This window comes from Neovison vison, chromosome 1, assembly GCF_020171115.1.
Source record: "Neovison vison isolate M4711 chromosome 1, ASM_NN_V1, whole genome shotgun sequence".
NCBI classification, from domain to species: Eukaryota; Metazoa; Chordata; class Mammalia; order Carnivora; family Mustelidae; genus Neogale; species Neogale vison.
Window position 1 is genome coordinate 109550682 of NC_058091.1, and position 17013 is coordinate 109567694.

Below are 17013 nucleotides of genomic sequence, written 5' to 3' on the forward strand. Positions count from 1 at the left end.
ATTATGAATATTTCAGTTCTCAAAGCTATAATCTATCATTTTAGTGGAACCCTGTTTGTCTGATAGTAAAATGTGAGGGAAGTAACATTATAAAAGTAACCCCTTCTATAATTTTATTAAAACCTGATCTTCAATGGACCCAGGTCCATTGTGAGGGAAGTAACATGTTCTATAATTTTATTAAAACCTAATTGTCAAAGGACCCAAGTCTGTGGATCTCCAACTGTGTTTCTCTGATGGTTTAGAGACTAACGGAAACTACATTTGGAATAGGCTCCAGTTAGGGCTTTTTCCATAGATTATAGAAACTGCTCCATATGTTTTTCAGGATGAGTATTCTTCTCTCCTTGCCAGAGACAAGAAGTGATCTTTTTTGAATCTTTACCACCAGAACCCTGGAGATCTTAGGCATTAAACCTACAGAAGTTTTGAGCTCTCCCAAGGTGATAGCCCCTAGAGCTTCCCACTCTCCTGTTTATCTACTCTCATTCTCCAGCAGTTTCTCAAAATTACCAAATTTCCTAACAGTTTATGCATCCAGCAGCTTTGCTCCAACGGGGTAGATCTCCCTTTCATCTCTGAATTCACCCACCTCCAGAGGTTGTAGTTTGCCCTGCAGCCTCAATTCTCTGAAAGTCTTTGATTTCTAGTCTGTTCATTTTATTTATTTATTTATTTTATTTTTATTTTTATTTTTAAGGTCAGGAGTGATGAGTTCTTTTTTCTTTTTTTTTTTTTTTTTTAAAGATTTTATTTATTTATTTGAGAGAGAGACAGTGAGAGAGAGCATGAGCAAGGAGAAGGTCAGAGAGAGAAGCAGACTCCCCATGGAGCTGGGAGCCCGATGCGGGACTCGATCCCAGGACTCCGGGATCCTGACCTGAGCCGAAGGCAGTCGTCCAACCAACTGAGCCACCCAGGCGTCCCAGGAGTGATGAGTTCTAAACTCTTCAGAGGTCAGAGCTGAAATTGGAAATTAATTCTTTATATATTTGATAGAAACAAAAACAATCACCATCCCACATCCACTGAGATGTATGTTAAGTAAAAATATTTAGAAAACCAATCCCTATTAACTAATTTCAATTTTCATAGTAGTTCAAATGTTCAAAATGTCATGCTATGTATTATAGAGTTAAGAATGCAAACTTTTCCTGTATTTTATAGAGTTTTATCAGATATTTTGAATGAGACTGGCTCATTGACAAATAACTAGAGTAGAATAAATTATATTCTGTGGTCTATCCATCTATCTATCTATCCCTCCCAGTCTCCTGAGAATTTGATAATAAAATATCAGAGATTCCCTGAAGTGATGGTGATTCCCTACTATAGTGATACAATCTAACATTTACAGGAAAGCAAATTAAACACTAAAGGAATATTCATAATTATCTCTATTTATTCTACTGAAACTAGAGTAGTTTAAGTTATAATTGGCCAAACTAATTAACAAATTAAAAATAAGCAGATTGATCAAATAAGCAGTGTATAAGTATTTTGAATTGTTTTTATAATAGTTGGAAAAGAACCTAGGTCATTGAATAATTATGCATTCATTAATCCATTGATTCTGTATTGTTTTGCAAAATAACATAAATTATATACTTTGTCCATTTTTTGCACATTTTCAGATACAAACTTGATAAAATTTCACACTCAATATTTCTGAAGTTTTAATTGGTACCTTGTATCAGCATGAATGACCTCCTATTGCTTCTTGCACTTTGCCAAATCGCATAATAATCCTGAGCCTCTTACATGAAAGAAAGTTCTTCCAAGATTTATAAGCTCACGACCTGCTATTGTTCTTTTCAAGCCACTGTGACCTTCTTGGTTCATCATTCATTTAATAAAATGAATTCACTTTTATGGTGGTGCTAAGTCTCTGTGTTTAGAAAACCAGTGACCTTTTCTCTCATAATAACAGTGTTTTTACAAGTCTAGTCCTCTTAAAAATAAAATTGGTTCAGAATTTTTTGCATCTTTTCCTAACTGTAGGAAAGTGAACAACATCAACAACTAGTGCCATCTCCAGTTTGAAATTTTGTCAAGTGCTATAAAAGCTCAAGATATACTTGCATTTAGTTTTGTGGGTAACGTTAAGTAAAATGTCACTCACTGTCTATCAAAGGACACCATCCATAAACACAAACTTCATATCACAGGAATATATATAGTGAGTCTCTCAAAGACTATTGATACATTCCAGTTATGTTATGCAGAGTTGTAATATGGATGTTTGTTGTATATCATTGTTTCTGAATATGTGTGTGTGTTTGTTTATCTTGTTCTTCCTAGCAGCTACGATGTTCTTACTGTTTCTATAATGTTTTTATCCTCTAGGCTAGAATTTTTATCAGCATTATGTGTGCTTTAGATATAAAAAGTAAGTAGTCTGCAATGTTCTTTGCATCCCCCTCAGACAATATTTCTTCAATACAAGTCCTAACTGAATAAAAAAGGAAGTTGTCCTGAAAAAATGTTTCTGCCAATTTGTAGACATTATGGCTGACAGTTCCCTTGCCCATTTTGACTGATGTTTATATTGGGTTGCCATAATAGTTACACAATGAGCAGGTAGTAGTCTTGCAAAATGTATATGAATATACATCAAGTAAATATAATATGTCATACAGCCACATAATAATATATTGGATTTTGCTTGATTAAAACTAGGGTTTGCTTTATTAGGAGTAATTTTTGTGAAATCTAAAAGGAGAAACAATGTTGGAGACCTTCTAAAAGATATTGAAATTGACCTGGGAATGCATTATATCAATTTGGTCTTAATAAAAAAAGAAAAACATTTTTTTCAGATTCACAAAGTCAATACACACTTCTGAGAAAATGAATATGTCCAAGTTATAATTATTTCTCAATGGGGACTAAACTAGGATGAAAACTTCGCTTTGGCAACATAGCAAGTAGAAAATACATATAAAGAAAAGTGAGCAGTTAACCATAAATTTGCCTTCTCCAAAACCAAAAGATGATCTGACAGTAGAAAGAACAGCATATGTTGATTGAGAACCTACACTGAATCAGGCACTGTTCCATGTAAATATTTCTCAAAACCCACTCTATAAAATTAACACTTTCATTAGTCCCAATTTATAGATGAAGAAAATGAGGTCCAGTGTTTTCAGTAACCTTCCCATATCCTAGGATACAGTAAGTACAGTACAGATTTTAAGCTCATTTATTCTGAGAACCTGAAACTCATACTCCTTGTCTAATTGCTAATGAGTGCTATGTGCGAAATGTTTGCATAGTTCACATAACTTTTTAAATAAAGCCAATGGAGAACAATATTTCTCCAGTTATAAAGACAAGAAAATCAAAGTTCAGGAAGGATAAATACATTTTACCAGGTATACCTCACTAAGGGATAGCACAGTGAGGATTTAACTCTGGTTTTACTTTACTCTATAGTCTATGTTCTTAACCCCTTTAGTGATTATCTTTATAAAAGGTGTTCTCTTGTCCTCAAAGATAGTTCCAGGGAAGTATTTACTTTCTGGTAGTGTAATGACCCAATTGCCTCTTACTTTCTTTCATTCCTCAGCTATCTGTTGAAGTTAATGGTGTTTTAAAACTTGTATCTAATTCGGTATATCTTTTAATGAGTTATTGTGTACTGTTTCCATTTTATTCTTCTAAATAAGATAATTGGTGACTCTGGTAATACATTCATTAATAATAGTATTATTATTTGAATTGTTATTTGTAATAGCAGTAGGAGTGTTACTTTGGTAATTATCTAATGATACAAAGTAGAAAAAATGATATGAATAAATTTGAGCAAGTCCAGATGTTGAGAAAAATTATTTTAAACATTAATATAATTTTGAAATCTAAGCAATCTTTTTTGTCCTCTATTTACAGTTTCTAGAATAAGTGTTAATGATTAAAATAATGATTGAGTTCATGGATTTAAGCATGATGGTGTGGCACAAGCTAAGACTAGGTTTGTCAGCTAAGAATACAATATTTTGGAATATTATCGATTATAGTTTCCAGGACAAGAACACTTTATACATCATTTATTATTCCTAGCAGGAATTTTTATAACCTATATGTCAAATAAATGGAAAATTTCATCTAATGGAGTACTTATTGACATGAGTGTATACTACAATCAAACTAGATTCTATCACAATTTATAGTGAAGAGAGTCTCTGGATATGAGAATTAAGGTAAGTTTTAAAGCAGAAGAATGTGCTGGCAATAGTACAAGGGAGAATTTATATTTCATATCTATTTCATGTAGTTATTGATTGTTTGAGAGATATTCTTTCCTACACAGTCCCAGAATCCAGCTTGTCTTCCTCCCATTGCTTTTCAGCTAGCTCCATCTCAGGAGGCAAAATATCTTTTAGGAAAATCAATGAGCATGACACTGAATACTGAAATTTTTACCACTGTACTGGCTTCCCAGGTGCCTGGACACCGATATATTTCAGCAGGTTAGAATATTAAGAATTCTAGTTTTACAGGCTGGAATTGTTTCCTGTAATGTCCCAGTGAGGTAGAAAGTAGGCAGCCTTTCAAGTCAAATTTAGAGTGTTACAGAAATGTAGGATTGCAGACTTTTACCTCATACACCCACATACCTCCAAAAAATCTGTTAGAATTGTGTGTATCTGCGTGAAAGTGTGGTCCTCATTAGATTCTTTTTGGTGTAGATATTGAAAATATGGATCTTAGGCCAAATCACTTTTTTCTAGGATCAGAAAACCGAATTTGACATTTCAGAATATTTATTTTGTGTAGCACTTTAGAGGATGAATATGTTGACTTAGGGTTGGCAATCAAGGTCATTAGTGACTTTCAAATCAGTCAAACACAGATTAGAGTGGATACTTTGCCACATATTACTGGGAGTCTTTGAGCAAGGTAAGTGACGCAGGTCCTAATCTTCATTATAAAATTTTGAATATAGTGATAACTTTTTTCCAGCTATTCCCTTGAAGATAAAATGGGATATTGGGTAAGAAGCATACATACTACAAAGTATACCAAATGAACAATCAGTAGAAATATTATTATGATTATTATTTTAGATCTTGGGAGAGCTGAGGAATATTGCTTCTTGATCAGTTGAAAGTCTTAGAATGTGTTTCTTAGTACAGTTGGTCTTCACATCTACAAGGAACTCCACCATACATGTTTTTTGATAAATAATTCCATTTATCTTTCCTCTCTTTTCACATTCTGCCAATTTGACCTCTGAAATAAATCTCCACTTCTATCCATTGATACTGTCCTACCACACCAGTCCAAACCAACTTGCCTCTTACTGGGAATAAAGCAATTGCTTTCTAAAGAAAAACATGAAGTCTTTAAAGTACAACAAGACTGAGTCTCCTACTAAGACTATTAAAAACAAGAGCAAAAACTCCAAGGTGAAGTTAAAGAAAGAAAAAGAGAGAGAGAGAATGAAAGAATGAAAGAGACCTCAATAATACATTCTTTATTTTTTTGCTGCTAATCTACAATACTTTTATTTTTTTTCCAATTTATTTATTTTCAGAAAAACAGTATTCATTATTTTTTCACCACACCCAGTGCTCCATGCAAGCCGTGCCCTCTATAATACCCACCACCTGGTACCCCAACCTCCCACCCCCCCGCCACTTCAAACCCCTCAGATTGTTTTTCAGAGTCCATAGTCTCTCATGGTTCACCTCCCCTTCCAATTTACCCAAATTCCCTACTCCTCTCTAACGCCCCTTGTCCTCCATGCTATTTGTTATGCTCCACAAATAAGTGAAACCATATGATAATTGACTCTCTCTGCTTGACTTATTTCACTCAGCATAATCTCTTCCAGTCCCGTCCATGTTGCTACAAAAGTTGGGTATTCATCCTTTCTGATGGAGGCATAATACTCAATAATACATTCCTTAGAAAAATAGAAATGTCTTGCAAGTTCTGGTCCTTGCCCATCCTTCTAGCCCCATCTTAGAAAATATGCCCACTGAAGATCTACTTCCCAGTCTTGGTACATTTTTTTTTTTTCTTCAAATATGCTTGATTGGCTTCTCCCTCAGGAATATGTGTATGCTGTTTCTTTTGATTATGAGTTCACACTCATGATTCTTGGCTACCTCTAACTAGATTTGTAGACCTTTACCCAAATTTTACTTCCTCAAAGAAATAATTCCTAATTACAATTTAAACCAAATTCTTCTGTAGTACTTCCATTTTTCTCTTCTTGAAACACAGATGTGCTTGTTTCTTTCTAACATATATCACTTTTAAATATATATTTATTTTTTAAGAACTAGTTCAGCCTGTTTATTTAATGTCAGTATCCCTTACAACACTTATGTCATGAAGACATAAGATTTTTCTGTTTTGCTTTTCAATATCGTCCTCAGGGTGAGCATAGCCTTGAAAACATTAGATACTCATTATGTGATTCTCACCTGAATAAATGATAGGACAGTTCAGATACCCTTTTAAAACATATATTCCCATGCTGGCCCACTTGGTAATCTTTATTCAAAATCAAATTTTTTTTTAAGTTCCTGGGAAGAAATGTGGCATAGTCCTATTGTTATTATCTTAATAGGAAACAAGAAAAATTACAGAATTTTCAGACCCTCAGCCTTCATGCTCTCTTTCGGGCAACACTTTTTTAGATGTTGACAGCATAAAATTGGTTCAGCACTCAAGTCGTTTTTTATAGATTATTTCTATGGATAAATCAGCAGGCCTAAATATTTCTTTCCTTTAGTAAGTACTATGGGACAAGTAATCTAATTACTCCAGGGACTTTTTTGACATTAAGTGAAGCAATTCAAGAAATTACTAACAATATTCACTTTCAAGATCTCAAAGTATCTTATATTTAAATCTTGAACGCTTTGTTTATTACTTTCTTCTTTTTTAATTTCTTTCATTGTTTGGAATTTAAATACAGATGTTTTTTATAAGGCAAATTATTAGTGGTTTTATGTGATTGTGTCCATGATGGTATAACAAAATTCAGAGTCCTTATAGATACTCAGAAAAAAAGTTGGCTTTGGATTCCTATCATCTAGGATAGTTCAAGTATATGCTAAGTATTCTGCACACATTTCATTCAACCATGAAATGTCCCCAAACAGGTAATACTATTATTCACATTTTACAGATGAGAATATTGAGGCTTAAAGTTTAATTATCATGCTTAGTATTCAACATATTCAATTCATTCATTTATCTTCTCATTTATCAACTCATTCAAAAGTGCTAAAGTCATATAAGTAAATAAAAGAGGCTTCATATAAATCTACAGAGAAGTATTGGAAACATAAATACTAAATAATTATATATAAAATATAGAAAAGTATTAAGGGTTATACAAATAAAGACATATACATAATATAGATAAATGGATGAGTAAGGATAGTGGAAAAAACTGGGTTATTTCAGAGACCGTGTTCAGGAAATTTATTTTGAAATTTTTCCCTTTCCAATAGAGATTTCAATGGAAAGAGAAAGTGAGCTATGAAATTATCCAGGACAGTGGCTTTCTGGGAAGAGGAACAGAAAGGGCAAAGTCACTAAAGTGAGAAAAAATTTGGCAATTAAAGAATGTCAGAATGAGCTGTAAGTGAGCACAGTTAGTGAAGCATGCAATGACAGCAGCTGGGGTAAGAGAGACAGTCCTTCAAAATCTAGGTCCTCAAAGGCCATAGAAATGTCTTTAAATATTCTCCAAAGCTTGACAAATGTAAACGGAGGGTGAGTTCTGAGCCATGAAGAGTCATAATCTTTTCCTTTCTAATAACAGCTTTTTTTTGAGATGTAATTGACATAAATTTTACCCCTTTAAAGTATGTAATTCACCAGTTTTAGCATATGCACACAGTTGTACAATTGTCACCATAATATCATAATTAGCATATTATAATATTCTCATCATCCCCAAAAAGAGTGCAGTACCCATTAACGGTTATTCTCCACCTTCCCTCTTCCCCCAGCCCTTGGTAACCATTAATTTTCCAGTGAAATTTATATATGTGGTGTATACATATGATTGTTTAATGTCTATTTTTCCCACTAGACTGTGAGAGTCATAAAAACAAAGAAAATACTTTTCATATAATAGTCATTCAATAAATATTTGTGATATAAGTAAATGGATTGTGCAAAAAAAAAAACTTCTAAAAAATTTTTTAGTTGAATAACATCCTACTAGTCACACTCATCTGCCACTAATTTATGGAGTATTGTGTAGCCTATTGGAGTTTTTTAATGCTACTTTCTTAAAAAGTATTATATAGTCCTTGTGCATTATACTCAGATCTCAAGTAAAGTAAAATTTCAATTTCCACATAAGATTTCTCTTTCTCTGCTTTAGTTGTAACATTCGTCAGAAGAATAATAAAAATAGCTTTTTTGGCTTTTCAAAAAATGACCATGGTGGTTTCATGATGGTGTGGTTTCATGATTTCATGATTATGAATAAAAGACACTATAAAACACATTATAGAGAGAGTCAATTATCATATAGTTTCACTTACTTGTAGAGCATAAGGAATAACACAGAGGACATTGGGAAATGGAGAGGAGAAGAGAGTTGAGGGAAATCGGAGAGGGAGATGAACTGTGAGAGACTGTGGACTCTGAGAAACAAACTGAGGGTTTTGGAGGAGAGGGGGGTGGGGGGGTTGTGTGATCCTGGTGGTGGGTATTATGCATAGAGCACTGGGTGTGGTGTGTAAACAATGAATTTTGGAACATGGAAAAGAAATAAAATAAAGTAACACATTGCGTTCTTAATGTATTCATAATTCTTATTTTCTGTCAGAATTTAATGTAAATTTTTCCTTAGGGTCAATTTTCAAAGTAAAAATATTGTTTTAATATTTATTTCTTATTTATTTTTGCTTATTAAATTATTGACCATGTGATCATGGCTTCAGTAAGACTAAAAAAGAGATAAACAAAATGGAATGGGTTATGCCCACTTTCTCACTCTGTGACATGCTCCTGCAGGTTATCCTGCAGCAGACATAAAGTTAGTTTGGGTTTGTAGTAAAATGTAATATTAATTTATACTCTAGACCTTGAATTTTACTTGCAAATAGTGAAAACCATGAATATCACATGCATGAATACTAAAGTTTACTGAAGAAGTAGAAGACTCAAAAGCCTAAAGAACCCATTGAAGGTATTTGGGTTAATATGAAACACAGCGATACTATAGAGGACCCAAAGGTAGGAATTACTGCTTCTATGTAGAAATACTGACCCAATATTACTAAATCTTTTGATCTTTTTAGGACAAAACTGGAAATTCAAATTACTTAAATGCCTACCCTCCATCTTAAATGTTATCAATTATTAAAAAATATCAGCATATATTTCTTTTTTCTAAGGCTTTGTTTATTTACTTGAGAGACAGGAAGATAGCTGAGAAAGCACAAGCAGGAAGGAGAGGTAGAAGCAGCTTCCTTCCCTATGAGCAGGGAGCCTGACATAGGGCTCCATCCATGACCCTGAGATCATGACCTGAGCCGAAGGCAGATGCTTAATGACTGAGTCACCCAGGTGTGCCCCAGCATATATTTAACACTACATGACACAAACACTCCATGACAGTTTAGTACTGTGGGTGAGGTCTGTATTTTCTTCTTCTACTTTTTTTTTTTTTTTTTTTTAAACTTTCAGTGGTATGGCAAATGAATCCCAGTGGATGAGAATGCAAAAGGTTGTTTAAGGTAAAATAGCGCCACTTTGGGAGAAGACTCAAAGACCTTTGAATAAAAAGCAAAGGGATAATTAAAAGGAAAAAAGCATTTTATATTGCATACATAATTCCTCTTCATATAATAGAGGCAATTCTATCTTTATCTACAGCATTGCTTCCTAAAGCCCCAAGGAAGACGTCTCTGAGCTCATATGGGTATTGAACCTTATCATTGGCATGCAAAAGCATTAGCCTTTGGCAAAAAGGGAGGAGTGAGAATTAAATCTTCAAAAATAGCTTCAATTATAGCAGTAGGATTAGAATGTAGTATTTCTCTCTGAGTTCTCACATGGATTTAAGATCTACTGCTTTTTTTTATTTTCCATAAAGTTTTAAAGTGTGTGTCTCTCCTTCCTGAAGAGAACCGCATTATTCTTAATTAAAACTCCTGAGAGAGCTTTAAAGGTCTGTAGTTCAGATTGTAGTGTTTGAGTCTTTTCATTTAAGAACTTAAGCTCATCCTGCCAACTTTCTGATTTTGTTTTAAGATTGGTGATTTGAGGGGCATAGGAATCAATTTAGTTTTGAGTGTTTGGATAGCTTTTAATATAGTTTATAATGATACCTCCTTAAACAGCTATATAGAGATTAAGATTTTGTTATGCCAGTAACAACAGCAAGATAGGTTCCTCAAAAACTTACACAATTATTTTAAAATATATGTAATCATTGCATAAACACTTCTTAAAATTACACTACTTGGTCTGTAGATACTGAGTATCTTGAAAATTACCTACATTATAATAATGATGCTCAATGAATGGAAGAAACATTTTGTTATGAAAGCAAATATAAGTAGTTTATGCAGTCAGATGAGTATACAGGATTCAGGAGACATGGGTTCCAGCTCTGCATCATCCACCCACCTTGAACAAGTCACTTAATAACTCACCAAACTCAAATTACTTGTTTAAAAAAAAAGAAAAAAAGTAAGTTGAATTTGACCTCTCCAAAGTCATCTTTAGTCCTATAATTCAACCTTTCTAGTTTCTCCATTCTTCAGTAAAATGCTATAGTGGTGAAAGTCTTGGGCAGAGGGATGAAAAAGATGGGCATCAAAATTTCTGGCTAACCCATTGCTACTACTGTGACTTGAAAATTTACCTCCTGTATCCAAACCTCATCTTCTTATCTACAACATTTAGAATTATAGTAATTCTTATTTCATAGACTATTCTGAGGATAAAATAATTTTTTAAAAAGGTATATTAAGAATTTGATATTCAATGCAATCCCTATCAAAATGCCATCAATTTTTTTCAAAGAAATGGGACAGATAATCCTAAAATTTATATGGAACCAGAAAAGACCTTGAATAGCCAGAGGAATGTTGAAAAAGAAAACCAAAGTTGGTGGCATCACAATTCCAGACTTCAAGCTCTATTACAAAGCTGTCATCATCAAGACAGTATGATACTGGCACAGAAACAGACACATAGATCAATGGAACAGAATAGAAAGCCCAGCAATAGACCCTCAACTCTATGGTCCCCTAATCTTTGACAAAGCAGGAAAGAATGTCCAATGGAAAAAAGACAGTATCTTCAACAAATGGTCTTGGGAAAATTGGACAGCCATATGCAGAAAAATGAAAATGACCATTCTTATACCACACACAAAAATAGACTCCAAATGGATGAAAGACCTCAAAGTGAGACAGGAATCCATCAATATCCTTGAGGAGAACACAAGCAGCAACCTCTTCTACCTCAGTCACAGCAACTTCTTCCTAGAAACATTGCCAAAGGCAAGAGAAGAAAGGGCAAAATGAACTACCGGGAAATCATCAAGATCAAAGCTTTTTCACAGCAAAGGAAACAGTCAACAAAACCAAAAGACAACTGACAGAATGGGAGAAGATATTTGCAAATGACATATCAGATAAAGGGCTAGTATCCAAAATCTATAAAGAACTTACCAAACTCAACACCCAAAGAACAAAAATCCAATCAAGAAATGGGCAGAGGACATGAATAGACATTTCTGCAAAGAAGACAACCAGATGACCAACAGACACATAAGAAAGTGCTCCACATCACTCGGCATCAGAGAAATACAAATGAAAACCACAATGAGATGCCACCTCACACCAGTCAAAATGGCTAAAATTGACAAGTCAGGAAATGACAGAGGCTGGTTAGGATGCAGAGAAGGGGGGGGGGCGCCTGGGTGGCTCAGTGGGTTAAGCCGCTGCCTTCGGCTCAGGTCATGATCTCGGGGTCCTGGGATCGAGTCCCGCATCGGGCTCTCTGCTCAGCGGGGAGCCTGCTTCCTCCTCTCTCTCTCTGCCTGCCTCTCTGCCTACTTGTGATCTCTCTCTGTCAAATAAATAAAAATAAAAATCTTTAAAAAAAAAAAAAAAAGGATGCAGAGAAAGGGGAACGCTCCTACACTGTTGGTGGGAATGCAGGCTGGTGCAACCACTCTGGAAATCAGCATGGAGGTTCCTCAAAAATTAGAAAATAGAGCTTCCCTATGACCCAGCAATAGCACTACTGGTGTTATTTACCCTTAACACACAAATGTAATGATCCAAAGGGGCATGTGCACCCGAATGTTTATAGCAGCAATGTCCACAATAGCCAAACAATGGAAAGAATCTAGATGTCCATCAACAGATGAATGGATAAAAAAGTGGTATACACACACACACACACACACACACACACACACAATGGAATACTATGCAGTCATCAAAAGAAATGAAATCTTGCCATTTGCAACGACATGGATGGAACTATGATATTGGAGGGTATGATATTGAGCTAAATAAGTCAATCAGAGAAAGACAATTATCATATGATATCCCTGATATGAAGAATTTGAGAGGCAATGTGCGGGTTTGGGGACAGGAAAGGAAAAAATGCAACAAGACGGGATCAGGAGGGAGACAAACCATAAGAGACCCTTAATCTCTCAAAAAAAAACCTGAGGGCTGCTGAGGGGCAGAGAGTAAGGAGAGGGTGCTTGAGTTATGGACATTGGGGAGGGTATGTGCTATGGTGAGTGCTGTGAGTGTATAAACCTGGCAATTCGCAGACCTGTACCCCTGGGGCTAATAATACATTATATGTTAATAAAAAACAACAACAAGGTGGCTAGTGGGTTAAAGCCTCTGCCTTCAGCTTGGGTCATGATCTCAGGGCCCTGGGATCGAGCCCCACATCGGGCTCTCTGCTCAGTGGGTAACCTGCTTTCCTTCCTCTCTCTCTCTCTGCCTGCCTCTCTGCCTGCTTGTGATCTCTGTCAAATAAATAAAATCTTTAAAAACAACAACAAAAATAATAAAAAAAAATTTGAACCAAAGTTGATACATTAAGTTTGATAAATAAATAAATAGATAGATAAATAAATAAATAAATACATGTGCGTAACCATCATGGAACCAGGTGCTCCAGAGGCTTCTTGCCCTTGGGGTGTCAAATACAAGTAATGGCTCAAAGGTCAAATGTCATCTTAATATACATTGAGTTATTTACTGCTTGTCTTAAACTCTGAAAGTAACCAAGTTGTGTGTGTGTGTGCGTGTGTGCGCATGTGCATACGCGTGCATGCGCAAATGCACATGAGATTTTAATCTCACCAACCAGGCTTGCAAGTAAGAACAGGAAGTCAACAGCACCCTAGTGGTGCTAACACATTACTATCAGTCTCAGTGCTCTCTGAAGACAAGTAAAATCATGGGTGCCTGGTAAGGTAAGTGTCCCACTCTTGATTTCAGCTCAGGTCATGGTTACCACATCATGGGATGGAGCTCCCAGTGGGTCTCCCTGCTTTGCCGAGTCAATTAGAGAGTCTCTTTCCATCTGTCCTTCCCCCCTTCAAATAGTTAAATAAACCTGAAAAGAGGAAAGAAAAAAGAAGAAAAAAAAAAAAAAAAGGAAGAAGAAAGAAAGAAAGAGAGAGAAAGGAAAGTAAAGGAAAGGAAAAAGGGAAAGGAAAACCACGCCACACAGAATCATTACTCCGTGGAGCTTTACATCCAAGAACAGTCCTCAGTGCTGGTCCTCCTAAACTTTTTTATGCCTTTTTTAAACATGTCTCTAGTGTTCACCTTTTATCATATGAATGATTTAAACTTACCACAGCTCAAAGTCCTTTTCTCTCACCCATGACATAACATTTCCTATGTTTTCTGTTCTATTCATTCTAAATCCTTTCCAAGAGCAGGTACATCAGGCCCTGATGGCAGAAAAGTGCCGGAGCCTTGAATGAGTCCCTTCACGGACCTTCCCTCCCTTTCAGAATCGTGTCCATTTCCTTTCAAAACCAGGTATACATTAGAACAGATTGAAGAAAAGACAAAGTTTAATCAGTAATTTCACCAGGACATTTCTCCCCACTTCTGTTAGTGAACTCGCATTTCGCTATATACTTCTGTTTTCCCCTCTGGAACATGCAGTCTCAAACTCAATACTCTCTGGGGAAAAAGTGATTTCAAAAAGTAATTTCTTTATCTTTTTGGTAGTATTTCAAGAAATACATCAGTTTGTACAATATCCTGTTTTAGTCCATCATAACACAAGTGCAAGATTCAGGAATCTCTGGTGAAAATGCTCCCACATGTGGCTAAGTACTAGGTCCAAATTCTGCCACCACAACCCCATTTTACTGCAGATACCATAATTTTCTTCCTCCTGTTACTTGGTCTATTCCAAGCTCAAGCCTTTAATTGTATTTTTAGAAAACTGTAAATGGAACCTTGTTTAAAGGCTAGTCTATTCTTCATCACTTATCACATGCACTGTTAATGTTCTAATACTTTCATTTCCCATATGTATGGGAATATGTATATATTCCCATATGTATACATATGTATGGGAATATACATATACATATGTATATGTATGCGGAAACGCCATACTCTTTTCTCCAGTGCTACCCATCAAAGGAAGAAAATGGCCTGAAAATTTTAATTTTGACATGCTGGTCACACTCAACCCCCAGATCAATGAAGGACTGAAAGCAATGTGCCCTACAGTGTACAAAACCTAGGAAAGGTATTTTTCCTTACATCACACCAATTAATCTAGAAAATTAATATGGGTGCTGAACTCTCTCTAGTATATTCATTCTTCTTTAATTGAAGAGTGGAGAGACCACAGGAGAAGCCTTTGGAAATATAAATTAATAATTTCTTACTCTTCTGTATAGTTTTAAATTACTTTGATAACATAGTTATCACCACAACTCAAGAAATAGGAAATAAATATAAGAAGATAGCAAAGTATAATTTTAAAACACACGTATGATAGAAAAATGAAGTGTATTAAAATAAATTTTCCATTTTATTCATCATTTATTCAGACTTATTTTGTGAGAACACTACATCTAAAAATCAATGGTGAAATTATGAATAGGAAGATAATGCATTCTTGCCATTAAGGATGGTGTTCACTGTTACCAAATATACTATTTACACATCTGCTTAAAATACGTGAGGGTCTATGAACTATAAGGGCTACAGAAATATTGATGATAAAAAAAATGACTAGAAAACATATGAGACATAGAACTTATGCTCAAAGACTATATTATGGTGTGTAGAGGATAGAAGAAATACATACAAATGAGAATTAATTTTACCTAAGGAGGAAATGATGAGTAGGACTATAAAATATGAAAGTAGCCATATGTGAGAGTCTATTTAATTTCCTAGCAAGGTCCTTTGCTGATTTAGAATAAGGGTCGTCAAGCTTTCTCTGAAAAAGAACAGATTAACAATACTTTATGCTTTGTGAACAGTATGATCTGTGGCAAATACTCAGTTCTGTTGTTGTAATGCAAAAGCAATCATAGAAAATTAGTATAAACATGTTAGAATGCCATATTGTAATAAAACTTTATTTATGAAAACTGGTATTTGAATTTCATATAATTTTCACACATTATGAATTATTAGTATTCTCTTTTATTTTTCCCAACCATTTGAAAATGTAAAAACCAATGGCAGGCTAGATTTATGCTGTGGACAACATCATTTGACTACCTGTGAATTAGAACATTAATTTATAGGGAAGAGTGAAGATTGGCAATTTCCTCATTCTGAAAAAGCTCTTGTGTTGGGTAGGATAATGGATGGAGAACCTTGTTTCTGTTAATGGTATGACAAATAGTGGAGCTGTATATCACACGTAGAAGCTACAAACTTGTCCTTATACAACTTGAACTTTGTCCAGTGGACTTTTCTTTCTTTCCTTCTTATTCTTTATGCAGTATTTACCTTTTATTTTCTATAACCTCTCCTTTAGGCATGATTTAAATATATGAACTCCTTTAGTTCTTTTTTCACTCTGGCCCTGCACTCTCTTCCTGTATCCATATATTCTGGCCAAATTTCAATATCAGAAAGGTAAGCTAACATTAGTTAGAAAATTTCCAGTTTCATAAGAAACAAGTAAATGCTATTTAACAAAGTTTCTAGGGAGATGCCGGTTTAAAATATTGGACAGACTCTCTTCAAAAACCTTGCCCGTGCAATTTTTTATTAAAATTTCATTAATTTTAACTCATGCATCCCTAAGTGTGCTATTATTGATTTTACCCAGAAAGTAGATTCACAAGAATATGTTGTTTTGCTATTACTAAGGCCCTCCTCCTCTTCACTCTTCTTTTTTTTTTTTTTTCTGGTTTCTTCCTACTTCATGTTTGATTTATTTGCCCACATGGTAGATTAAGCATTTATAAAGAAGAAGTCTTTTCTAGTTAACTGAAATAATTTCAAGTACAGCTGTTCTCAAGGATATTTTACCACACAGGCCCCATGCCACACAGGAACACTGGAGCAAAAAATAATAACCACAGCCTCAGAAGAAGCATAGCAATTGCAAGGTCAGCTAAAATAATCAAGAGAGAGATGAGTAATTGAAGACAATCCAAATATGTACATCATAGGTCCTCAATCTGACAGATTCTTTTTGAATAAATGTTTTGAAATATAGAGTTTGAGATTTCATCAATCTATTTTTCAAAGTAGAGTCCTTAGATCAATAGTATTTCTATTTTGCAATACTCTGTGCTATTGGAGAATTAATACTACCAAAGGAAAAAAAAGTATATTTCCTGATATTACTACCATTTCTGGGAAGAAAATATTAATGTGGTCAGATTTATGAATATAAAAATTCAATCTTTCCAATGTGCTGATTAGAGTAGCCCACTATTTGAAAATCTATGGCAGTAAATAAAGTAAATTTGTCAAAACCCAATCAATACAATGATTTTAACAAAACAAAGGTGATATCAACCTAGTCAATCACTTAGAT